The sequence below is a fragment of the Magnolia sinica genome, chromosome 16 (assembly GCF_029962835.1).
Source record: "Magnolia sinica isolate HGM2019 chromosome 16, MsV1, whole genome shotgun sequence".
In the NCBI taxonomy this organism is placed as follows: Eukaryota; Viridiplantae; Streptophyta; class Magnoliopsida; order Magnoliales; family Magnoliaceae; genus Magnolia; species Magnolia sinica.
This window is the reverse complement of record NC_080588.1, coordinates 48614827-48626270: the sequence shown is the minus strand read 5'-3', so window position 1 is coordinate 48626270 and position 11444 is coordinate 48614827. Positions and strand designations below refer to the sequence as shown.

Here is an 11444-nt window from a genome sequence, read left to right as displayed (position 1 = left end):
TTCCATCATTTCCCTCTCATGTAATCTAGTTTTACAAATTCCCTTGGAAGAGACCTTCCCAAGGTCTCTCTTTTTTCGAAACAGGGGAGCATAATCTGGAATACCAGGTGGCACACAATGTCTCGCCCAAACATCTTTTGCACCCCGGTTTTTACAGGGTGCTGGATAACAGGGGGCTTTGCCTCATTCTATAAATTTCACCCCCATTTGCTCCTTATTCTATAAGTTCTCTCTTTCTCCTTCTCTTTCTCTTTTCCTTTTTCCTTTTGTTTTTTCTTCTGTTTTTAGTGTTCATAGGAGCTTGAGGCATGAAGAGGAGCTTCTTTCCAGTTTTGATCGATGTAAGCATTTCCTTTCTTCATTTCTTCTTGCTTTCTCTCATTTGTTTCTCTTCCTTTCACTTTTCTCACATGCTCTCCCTTTCCAAGGTGATCTTTAGCCAAGGTGGAAGAGTGATTGAGCTGGATGGAGTTTCCCTTCAGATTAAAACCCACATGCTCTCTCCTTTTCCAGGGCTCGGGAGCTCAAGTTTCTATTTTCTTTTGCTATTCTTTTCATTCTTCTCTACTCCCAGCATGCTTGTGAGATACGGTTTTCCATGTACATTGTTTTTGCATGAGGAACTTCATCACTTGGGAGTTGGATTGGCCTTGTATTAAGTGGGCCCAAAGCAAGGTCTAGGGCCCTATGTGCATTTGGGTGGACCTAAGACTTGTTTTGGTCATTTTTCTTTCTTTTCTCTACTTCCTCTTTTATCCTTTTTCTTTTCTTTCATGCTCTTTTTTCCTTTTCTTTCTTGAAGGTGGTTGGGCCCAATGAGGATAAGATGGCCCACATCAGATTTTTTTGCCTCTAAATTTCTTTGAAATGGACCGAATCTTCTAATGTAAACAAGAGATGTGGCCCATGTCACTCCTTTGGTTCCTTTGAATTTAAGTGGACCTGATTTTCTCCGTAGGCCCATGTGGGCAAAGTAACCAATTCCTTTTTTTATTTTTGTACTTAATTGGGCCCAAAATTTCTTTTAGGGCTTATGTGGATGTGCACTAAATGACCAATTCTCTTTGATTCTCTTTTCATACTTGAGTGGGCCATGGATTTCCTGTTTGGCCCATGTGGGTTTTAATCATAGTGACTTGGTTATTTAAATCCTCAAGTGGATCCTAACTTGCCTTTTAAGAGTCCACCTGTATGTTTGTAAAAGGGATTTGGTGATACTCATGTTCCAATGAATCTTAGCAAGTTCTTTGTAGGCCCTTTTGGACATCTTCACACCAATGTAGTTCGTGTGGCATTCTTTGGCCTTTCGACTACTCAAATGGATATTTTTTTAAAATTTTTTTAATTTTTTTAATTGTTCTTTTGGGCCACGATCTTGCAATCAAGTGGAGGGTAAGGATCTTTTCCAATTTTATTTCTTACCAAAGTCATATTTGATTTCAAATGTGCCACAGGTAGACTTGTAGCATGGCACTTTGTTACCTTCCATAGTTGCATGGATCCATCAATGCCCAAAGATAGCCAACTTTTCGCATTGAGTATGTTTGGGGGGCCTTCTTTGTTCTTGGGTCCTCGGGATGGCTTGCCCTAAAATGTATTCTGAATGAGGCCCATCCTTCCTTGCTGGGTTTAGCAGCCTTGCATCACCTTTAAGAACCTCTTGGTCTTATTGTGGGGCTTGAAAGAGAACTCATGTACACATGGTATGCAATTGGAGTTTTCAACTTGATGATTTAATGTTTGCATGAGTCCTCTTTCTATGTGAAAAGTCATGACGAAATTTGAGAAAGATGGAAGGGGTACTTACCTTAAACTGCTTGTGTATAGCTATGTTGAGAAGAAACTGAGGCCGTGTCGATCCCGCTGCCGGGGGACTTGTCGATCTAGCCTTCATTCCTATGGCTGGGGGCATTTGTCGGCTTCAGCCGGTCTCGAGATGCTGCTGCCTGATTTCAAAGGGAGGGGTTCATGTGAAGTCTGGGGGAAGTGGTTTCCCTGTGAGCAACCACTCGGAATCTATACCCTTATATTCCCAACTGCTAACCGCTTCTTGATTATTCCCTTTGTGAATGGTGGTGAGACGAAACGCACACCTTCCAATTGCCTTGTGGTGAGTGAGGTACCATTGGATGTGTATATTCATACGGGGCTTCCTTTCGGAAGGTCGCCGATCTCGAATATTGAGAATCTACTTCCTCTAGCCAATGAGGACTAGATTTATCTTCTTGGTGTTGTTCCCCCTTTGTCTTGAGTTCCAAAGTGAGCAATTGAAACTACGCTGGCTCACCAACACTTTTGGTCATGTCATCCCAGCTACCAACGAAGTTGCTCTTTAAAAGGCTCGCGCTATATATGATCCTTTTCACCCTAGGCTCGTTCCTTTTCTGCCATGGGAACGAGCGGATGCGTGCTTGGTTCGCTTAACCGAGGATATTTCGTCATCGTACAACTGAAATGCTGTCATCTTAGCTCGACTTTACCATGGTCTTGACAAAGTTTCCCGCACCACCGAGTCTTTCACAGACTTCTAGCCTTTGGTTGAGGTAAACTCTCTTGTTGGCAACTTCTTCTTATTTGCCCATGCACTTACCCTTACTTTCTCGTGTAAACGTATAGATCTGTTTTTACAAGCACTTTCCACGTCTAGCATCACAACTTAAAGATCAAGATCCCCAACTTATCGGTTGACAATGGTCCCAACGTATCTCAGCAGCTAGCTGGAGAGCCGTTATTGACGGTCTTTCTTGGAGAGATGTGAGTACTTGACCTTGGAAATTTTCAGTCTATGTTGATGCTTTGTTGACTGACTACCTCTAGTTTTTCTCAGTTCCATCTTCAGCCTTACACTTGTGTAGCTGTGTATATATGGCCTTTCGGGGCTGAAGCTCTTGCCAGGTCATGCCAGTGTCGCCTCCTTGCAGATCCGAAGACTTACAAATGGTATCTAGGTGAGCGACTTCTCCGACAAATGACAAAATCCATTCGGTTCCGCTCACACCTCTCGAGCCAGCTTTATGGAGGCAGGTACTCGCAGACGAGTTTCTTGCTGCAGTCAATGATCTTCCGTCTAAACACTTCATCATTCCTGCTCCGCATGCTGACTGCAGGGAGCAGGAGTGCAAAGATGAGGATGACGATGACGACTACATCGGTGGATATTAGGGTTTCTTCATGCCTTCTTATCAGCTTGTGTCTCTTTTCATGTACTGGTGTTTTCCTTGTGTATGGTTGGATTTGTTGAATTAATGAAATGGGTTTCTTGATCAATGATTAGATCACTTTGGGTGCTGATGTGTTCACTTAAACCTTTATTTTGATGCTTTCCTGCATTGGAATGACTTTCGTCGGCTTGGATTTGACTCTGACAGCCTAGATTATCAATTGCCATTTTGATCGAGGGTTGGTCACTTTCTTGCTTAACAGAGCTTCTTTTAGTCTTCTTCTTTGTTATCTGGTGCTTTGAAAGAGTGTTATACGATCCGGATCGAGTTTCGTTCAAGTCTGAGGGTCGTCCGAGTTATGGGCGGCAAAACTGGGCTGCGGACTGACAAGCGCCTGCAATCTCACCGACCACGGGCCCGCCTGTATAACCCGTACCGTGTTATTTTGACCCGTTTATTTAAAAAAAAAAAAACTGTCCAATCAACTTACCCTCACAACAGGAAGAGAATATGTAACAGTTTACATACATATTAGTAAACCAACCACCGCTGGTTTGCATGATGAATTAAGATTTGGATCCATTTATCTTGTCCCTAGCTGTCTTATCGTTTGGATTCATCTTGTCAGTCTCTTATAGATGACTGTCAAAGTGACAATCTAAGTAACCTGTACACGCCAACTATCACTTGAATCCATCAATATACATAGATCACCTTTAAAATACATTATGTGGTTGTCAGTACAATAATTCGCTTATTTGATGAGAATTCTAGTCATATAGTTGCTTCAATTTTTTCCCATTATCTGACTGTCTGTTATACTTATATCCATCAAAGGGCCACCTAAACATGAAAATAAATCAATTATTACGAAGCACATGAAATACACATGAAAATTATCGGTTAGTTTGGCAGTGTTATATTGAATTACAGTTACACCCATACCTTTAAAAACTACTCGCTTATCCATTATAAACACCTCAGGGTTCAAAAATATCTAACCAAAATATTTTCACGGGTAAAATAATACTAGTCAAACCACTATCAAGTCAGATCTAGTCGGATTAAGCCAAGATGTGCAACAAAGAATAATCCCTAATATGTGTGTGAGAGAGGAATGCTCACCAGCCCACCAATTCTCACAACTCATGAGAACTTTTTCATAACTCATCCAACATGATCGTAAAATATGAACCATCTATGTGATGCAGAACCCCATGAAACCCTTAAGGCCCAAATTTCACCCAGGTCCAAAATTTTGGTGGGCCATGGAAAAAGGAAACAATTTCCTCCCTTCATTTGTCACTTTCTTTTGCCATGGCCTACCAAAGTTTTGGATCAGTGTGAAAGTTTGGGCCTCGAAGTTTCATGGGGTGCTACATCACATGGATGGCTTAGATTTTATGCACATATCATGGAAGATGAGTTTTGAAAAAGTTTTCACAGGTTCTCATGAGAACTAGTGCGCAGTTGAGCATTGCTATAATTAATTAATGTTAATTAATTCTCGAAATAGACAGTTGTTTCATGATGACTTTTAAAAGGCTCTTATTTTTAAATTTTTTAAAAAAAAGGGAGAGAGAGAGAGAGAGAGAGAGAGAGAGAGAGAGAGAGAGAGAGATTAAAAGGCATGGGACCCTGTTAAGGGTCAAATATTGCATATTAGACCTTAATTATTACTTAATTTTACGAGTATAATACTGTTTAATAGCCCATTTTATTCGTGTTTGTGATGCAGCGTGTACGTAGGAGCCTGGACTGGAAAGGGTAGTAAAAGTATGAAATTAATGCTCCGAAGTCACCAAGACAAGGTACAGACCCCAGGGGACCAAGATCGAAGAAATTACATGCCAGAGATTCAAGAAAATCAAGTCACTCACGTTACACGGGCCTGAAAAGCTTCCAAAATTTAAGATCACAGGGTTCCCACTATACGTTCAGCTTGAAACTTAAAATATGGCCTGAGGGCCATAAATTAACCACACACGTCGAATTTCAATCCCCAGATCCCTGTGAAAGTGGCCCAATGGATGAATCAGCCCACAGATCATCAATATAGGGCCTACCTGATATCCGAATATACTTCAATTTTGGTTGAAATACCTTAAATGATTTGGTAAAATGGATAGACGGATCCGATTTCTTATAGACATCAAGGTGGGACCCATTTATGTGAGAGAGAGTACACACTAATTGTGCACTCACATCGCACCGAGCCAACAAGCAGTTTGACTACAGGTTGACACGCATCCACCCGCTTTCCTAACAGAGAACCGAAGTCTCTGTTACACAGGGCCCTCCATCAGGTAATGCAATGGCCCACCATCATCATCCTTTTTTATGATCTGAGTCGTCCATCATGAGAAGGAGGTGTCCATGACCCTCTTCAAGGCCTTTTCATGGTCCTATGCATGCACACATGGATAGATTACATTCACTTGTAAGATGAACGGCAGAGCAAAAGATCCTGTGGACCTCATCAACAGAAGGCAAAAAATACACATTTACGACTGAAATTCCGAGAGGAATCAATTGGATGGAGTAGATTTCTCAAAATTTAGCTGAAGTGGGCCCCACCAAGCATCAGCGCAGCCCCTGCGTAAAGAGCTTCGCATGTCCAAGAAACCCGGACATTCCGGGCGGTTGTGCGTCCATGGTCAAGTTGTGGCCTTGATCTGAACCATCTAAATGATAGAGATAGAAGATTTATCCACTTCCATGCTGGAAGAATTGATTGGAAGATGAACAACGGGCCGCAAGAAGTTTCTGATCACCGACTACATAAGCTGTAACACCTCTTCTGCCGATTCCTTGCTGTGAAAGGAAGTCAGTTCTCATAATGCGTAAGGAGATCTTCTCCACATACCGACTCCAGCCCTTACACAGCTCTCCATCGCCTCACCACTCTTATAAAAGAAAGAGAAGAGAGAGAACATGGATCGAATGATTCAGTGAGAGAGAGAGAGAGAGAGAGAGAGAAACTTTTAGTATTTTATTTATTTTATTTACTATTTTTGTTTCTTATGATTTTTAAGAGATCTAGCCCAATCATGTCGGGCTAAACCTCTTAGCTAGGGCTAAGAGGTGAAGCTTGTGGCGTGATGAGAATGACTCTATGGCTTGATTCATGTTAGAATGAACTAATGTTGATTTTAGTTTGATTATAAGGAATACCTCTAGTTTTTAATGGTTTGTTGTGACTAAAATTACAATAGATCTGCAATGGCTTTAAGTATTCCCTTTCCATTATTTTGATTGTGAAGTTAGGAATCCCTATTGTTCACCATTGCCCCTTGGACATGGTTGGATGATGTGAAAAGGCCAAGCCATATGTCCTAGAGGGGGGGTGAATAGGACAATGCCAAATAAAAACTTATAACAGCGGAATGATAAAGAAAATGATAGCCAAATTAAATAACAATGCAGGAAAGTAAAACAACCTCAAAATTCAGATTTTGAGAGGTTGATACAAATATTATTCTAAGGACAACCTTACACCAAAAACAGAGTTTATGGTAGGACAACCTTATTTCTAGAAAGGTCTTTGTATCAAGTCTCAAATCGAAGAGGAATACAAAAACAAATATGAACTGAATTGAAATAACTTGTAATTAAAGATGTATTGTTCTAGGGACAGCCATACACCATAAAAATGGCAGGGCAACCTTGCTGGAACAACTTTCAAAATGAAATTGAAAAACAAGCTTATAAAGGAATAGCAGAAAGTAAATTCTAAGCTATTACAACATTCTCACAAAGCTTGAAATAATTACAACATTCACCACCATATATACATCCCACAAAAAGAATAAAAATTAGAAGAGTAAAACAATCAACCACAACACAAGGGTTTATAGTGGTTCGCCTGTGTGTTCACCAACTGTTATCCAACAGCCACACAAAAAGCTACTCCACTCCTAATATCCTCACACAGGGGATATTAGCGTTCACTAAAGATAGGTTTTCCCAGGTTCACCCAAAACCCTTACAATTGTGTCTTTATATGTGGGCTTACACAATTAAAAAAACCCCCACTTCTGAGTTTTCCTGGCTCTCCTCAGATAACCAAAATAACAAGATTTTTCTGGCAAATCTTGAAAGAAACCAAAATAATAGAAAGGAATTTACAATATGTAAAATACCTGAATATCTTCTTCGTTGTAGCAGCCCGGTAGAACCAAGTTAGAGTAGATGATTGAATGTCCAAGTTCAATGTCCAATACTCGATTACAATGGTTCTAATTCTAATAGATTTTAAATTAAACCAAATAGGGCTTGCCTTAATTGATTTTGATTCCAAAGAAAGGGAATAACAATTCCTCTTTATCAAATCAGATTGGAATATAAGAAACAAAATCAATTAAAATAAAGCTAAGGAAAGAAGATATTAAATAAGCACACTTAGCTTAGATGGAGTGCAGAATTATCTCTCAGAAGTTTGACGAAGATTGGCTTGAATACTATATTTAAATCGATGATTTCTTCTGAGATTCGTGCTCTATTTATAGGTGAAAAGATCAGGTCTTCGACTGGTCTAGAGTGCTCTTCGACTAGTCGAAGCCATAACAGATATTTGAAAGATTAGGCGGGATAAGCGTAGACCGTTCTACGACTGGTCGTAGCTCTCCTACGACTGGTCGTAGGTCACCTTCGACTGGTCGTAGGTTTCCTTCGGAGTCGTAGGTCCTGAGGTTCATTTGGACTTGAGTCGTAGATTCTACGAGTCGAAGATGCGAAACACTGTTCCTACGAGGTCGAGCAGTTCGAGGACTAGTCGAAGGCTAGATTTTATCCGAATTTGTAACAAACTTACATTGGTCGAGGAATTTCTTAGGCGGTCGAAGTAAGTCTAGGACTAGTCGAAGCAGACCTAAGACTGGTCGAAGAACAGACCAATCACATGTAAAATAACATTCGGTTTATGTATCCGAAATGACCTACTTCTAAGGTCATCCTATGGTCAAACAAACCTCAATCATGAAGTATGGACATTGAAACAAGAGACCATGAAGAATGAGCCTTGAAGTCTTGATGTAGATTAAACCTTGAAGTAGCTCAATCATGAAAGTGGCTTGAGTTTCAGCTTGAGTCTTGAGTTCAGCTTGAGTCTTGCCTTGTACTTTCTTTTTCTTTTCAGCTTGAGTCTTGTGAGCAGTTCTTGCATTCAAGAGTCTTGTCTTGTGATCAGTTCTTTCATTCAAGATCTTGAGTCTTGTACTTGAGAGCTTTGCTTGATGTGAGCTTAGCTTGTTCATGTATGTTGATCCTTGAGAGAGCTTCACTTATGCAAGTTATATATAACAGAGTATAATAGTGATTTTGGCACTACAAATTTGACAACAAACAGGGATATAAACTATAGCACTTACATGATGGAATCCTTCCTAACATTCATACATTTGTCTGATTGGTTGTTGATTGGTTTAATTTTGTTGTTTACTTTGTCTCATGGGTATGGTTTTGTGATGGAATCCACTCTAATTCTCATTCCTTTTATCTCTTTGAAAACTAGATCAAAGGAAGTTCAGATTGAGCTTTAGTGATATATCTTCCAACTGGATGAAGATGGCACTCGAAGTCCAGTTGAGTTCATGAATCAAACGTAAATCTCCTAGATCTCTGTAAGTGGATCCTCTGAATCCCTAGTTTCCTACCTTTGAATTCTACAAATTTTAGTTTACTAATTCACCATTATTCCCTCATATTCCTCTAATTTGGATTACATCTTAGTCTAGTTTTGTTTCTAGTTACTTTCAGATTACGTACAAGGTTCAGTCCCTATGGATTCGACCTCGGTATTACCGAGTTTATTACCACATCACAACCCTATACTTGGGGTGTGAACTGACCCACTATGGTGTTAACATGAAATTAACCCCCAATCATCATGTGGTACATCCTTGACTATTGGGTCACCTAATTAGTATATGTATTTGATGCAGGATATGGAAATTAAACATGATATGCAAAAAAATTCAGGCTTAAAATCATACTTAATTAGAAACAATCACACAAATTTTCACATCCCAAAGTCAAGCACTTAATAAAGGGGGATCTATGCGAGTCCAGACATACACATGTTAGGGCTGGATCAATAAAAATTATAAACCGAGCAATACTCAAATGAGATTAAATTCATCCACACATGCACAAAAATATTTTTCTAATTCAAGGGATTCATGGATTTCAATTCGAGAAACCCTAGGATTTAAAAAGGGCCTGGAAATAGAGATTTATGACAATCTAGGGTTAGGGTTAGGAAAATCAGGTGAGAGAGGAGTGAAGGAGAGGAAAGAGAGAACTTGGAACCGATTACACACGTGTGGATAGTAAACCCGCCTAACACACGTGCGTTGGTGTTGGGCTGCACATGTGTGGGGCCCACAAATTAGAAAAAGGTCATCTTGTCCCTGGTCGACCAAGGGTGGGCCACCTTCTCTTCAAGTTTCAGGCCAAACGGATGATCGGTTTGAAAATGGTGCTCCGCCGAAATTTCAACCCTCCTGTAGAGCCAGATTCCGAAATTCTACCGTAAGGAAAGAAACATTGCGAAAGGATGATGGATTTGATGATTGGTTGGTCGTAGGAGATGGTGGATATTGATGGTAGGAGATGAGAGTGAATTGGGATGGGTGTAACTTCGCACCACAGTAGTTAGCCCTTCGAAGAAAGGAGAGCTTCGCACCCAATTAGACTTTCACAACTCAGAAAGAAGCAGGAAAACGTAGAAATTTTAATCAATCTTTCAAGAGAAAAAAAAGGACTACAAGGGGTGCCTATATATAATAAAACCCTATATCCTAAAACTCACTCCATATATGTGACATATTACTTGGAGATGAAGTAATAAAAATAACAACTAATCAAAGCAATCTAAACCGTCCATGATATTCCTAATAACAATAATAAGCAAAACCCAAAGTACTAGATTATTTAGAATAGTGAGCCATGATCATGAGAACCCATGGTGGGATTCACATGACTATCGGGTTCACTCCAACAAACCGAAACACAGTCCTCTAACTAGGAGGCCCTCCCTAGACGTTGTCATCGATGCAGATCGGTGGTGGGGCTCTCCTCCTCCTTGCGTACATGCGCAGGAGGGGTGTGCGTGATGTCCCCATCAATTCTCCCCAACCGTGAAAGTTTCGTCACTAGCAAAATAAAAATCCTTAATCGCTCCGAGATATCAGGATCAAGTCTCTGAAGCTCCTCCTCAGTAAGCCATGTACTGTCTGATGCTGAGCGTGACTTCCACTTCAACAAGAACTTTTAAAATTCGTCGTCCGACGTCGATACTATCTGATGGTCCAGAATATCCTATATCTCCTTTCTGGGTGTGGGAAGGGTAGGTATGGGAGGTAGAGGCTGGGTAGAGTTAGAAGGGGGCCACAGATCAAGGAAAGGGTCTGAAAAATCAGGATGATTAGGTAAAAGGTCAGACAATGTATCAGTGGTCCCCTGAAATGCAACTAAATTCTCCATATTAAATGTAGAACTAATTTCCATAGAAGGTGTAAGATCTACCACATGCATTGAGACCGTTTCATTTTATAATTTTGAATGGTACAGTGCTACGAGCATGTAATTTACGAACGACTCCCTGAGGGTATCGCTCTAACTTAATACGAACCATCATAGAGCCCATACATTGAAATCCTTGAATCGTTTATGTTAGTTTGCAGAAATTTTATAATGTTCACACTACCAAAAAAAGGGGCAAAAGCTACAAACTACGTCAATTTTTTGCTACGGATATAAACTGTAGCTAATATTGCTACGGTTTTAATCCGTAGCTAAAATGTTGCTTCACCATTCCTAATTAACGGTGGTGTAAGGGGCCCTATAGGGCTTAAAAATATATATATATATGTTATATCTAAGCAGTCCATCTATTTTGAAATATTATTTTAGGATAGGAAATAAAAACTTAGGTAGATCGAAGGCTCAAGTGGACCACACGGTAGGAAACATGGAGATTAAATCACATTTGCTTCCTATTGTGTGGTCCACTTGGGTGTTCAATCTACTTTAAGTTTGGGATCATCAACTAAAATAATTTATTAAAATTAATGATCGGAATGGATGACCCAAATACATCATAGTGGACCCCACAGAGCTCTTGATAGGACCATCCAGGTCCGTCTCACCAAAGGACGCCTAAAATTGGGCGCGTGCTAAAAAATGGAGCCGCGCCCAATACTCTTATCTCTCTCTCTCTCTCTCTCTCTCTCTCTCTCTCTCTCTCTCCGTTCCGTAATCCTCTGTCCCTCAATTCCCCGA

The 11444-nt window shown here is 40.3% G+C and overlaps 1 long non-coding RNA gene across 3 annotated transcripts; it reads left to right on the top strand.

Moving 5' to 3' along the window:
• Positions 1-319: 319 nt before the first annotated feature.
• Positions 320-5981, top strand: LOC131229085 (uncharacterized). 3 transcript variants are annotated; one of them, XR_009163168.1, is made up of 4 exons: positions 320-341; positions 2314-2543; positions 2648-2754; positions 2840-3535. It is a non-coding gene; the product is annotated as an uncharacterized LOC131229085 (long non-coding RNA). The 3 variants fall into 3 exon arrangements; XR_009163169.1 differs by lacking the exon at positions 320-341 and adding an exon at positions 5859-5981 and having other exon boundaries at positions 2017-2543; positions 2840-3024; XR_009163167.1 differs by lacking the exon at positions 320-341 and having other exon boundaries at positions 2016-2543.
• Positions 5982-11444: the final 5463 nt, after the last annotated feature.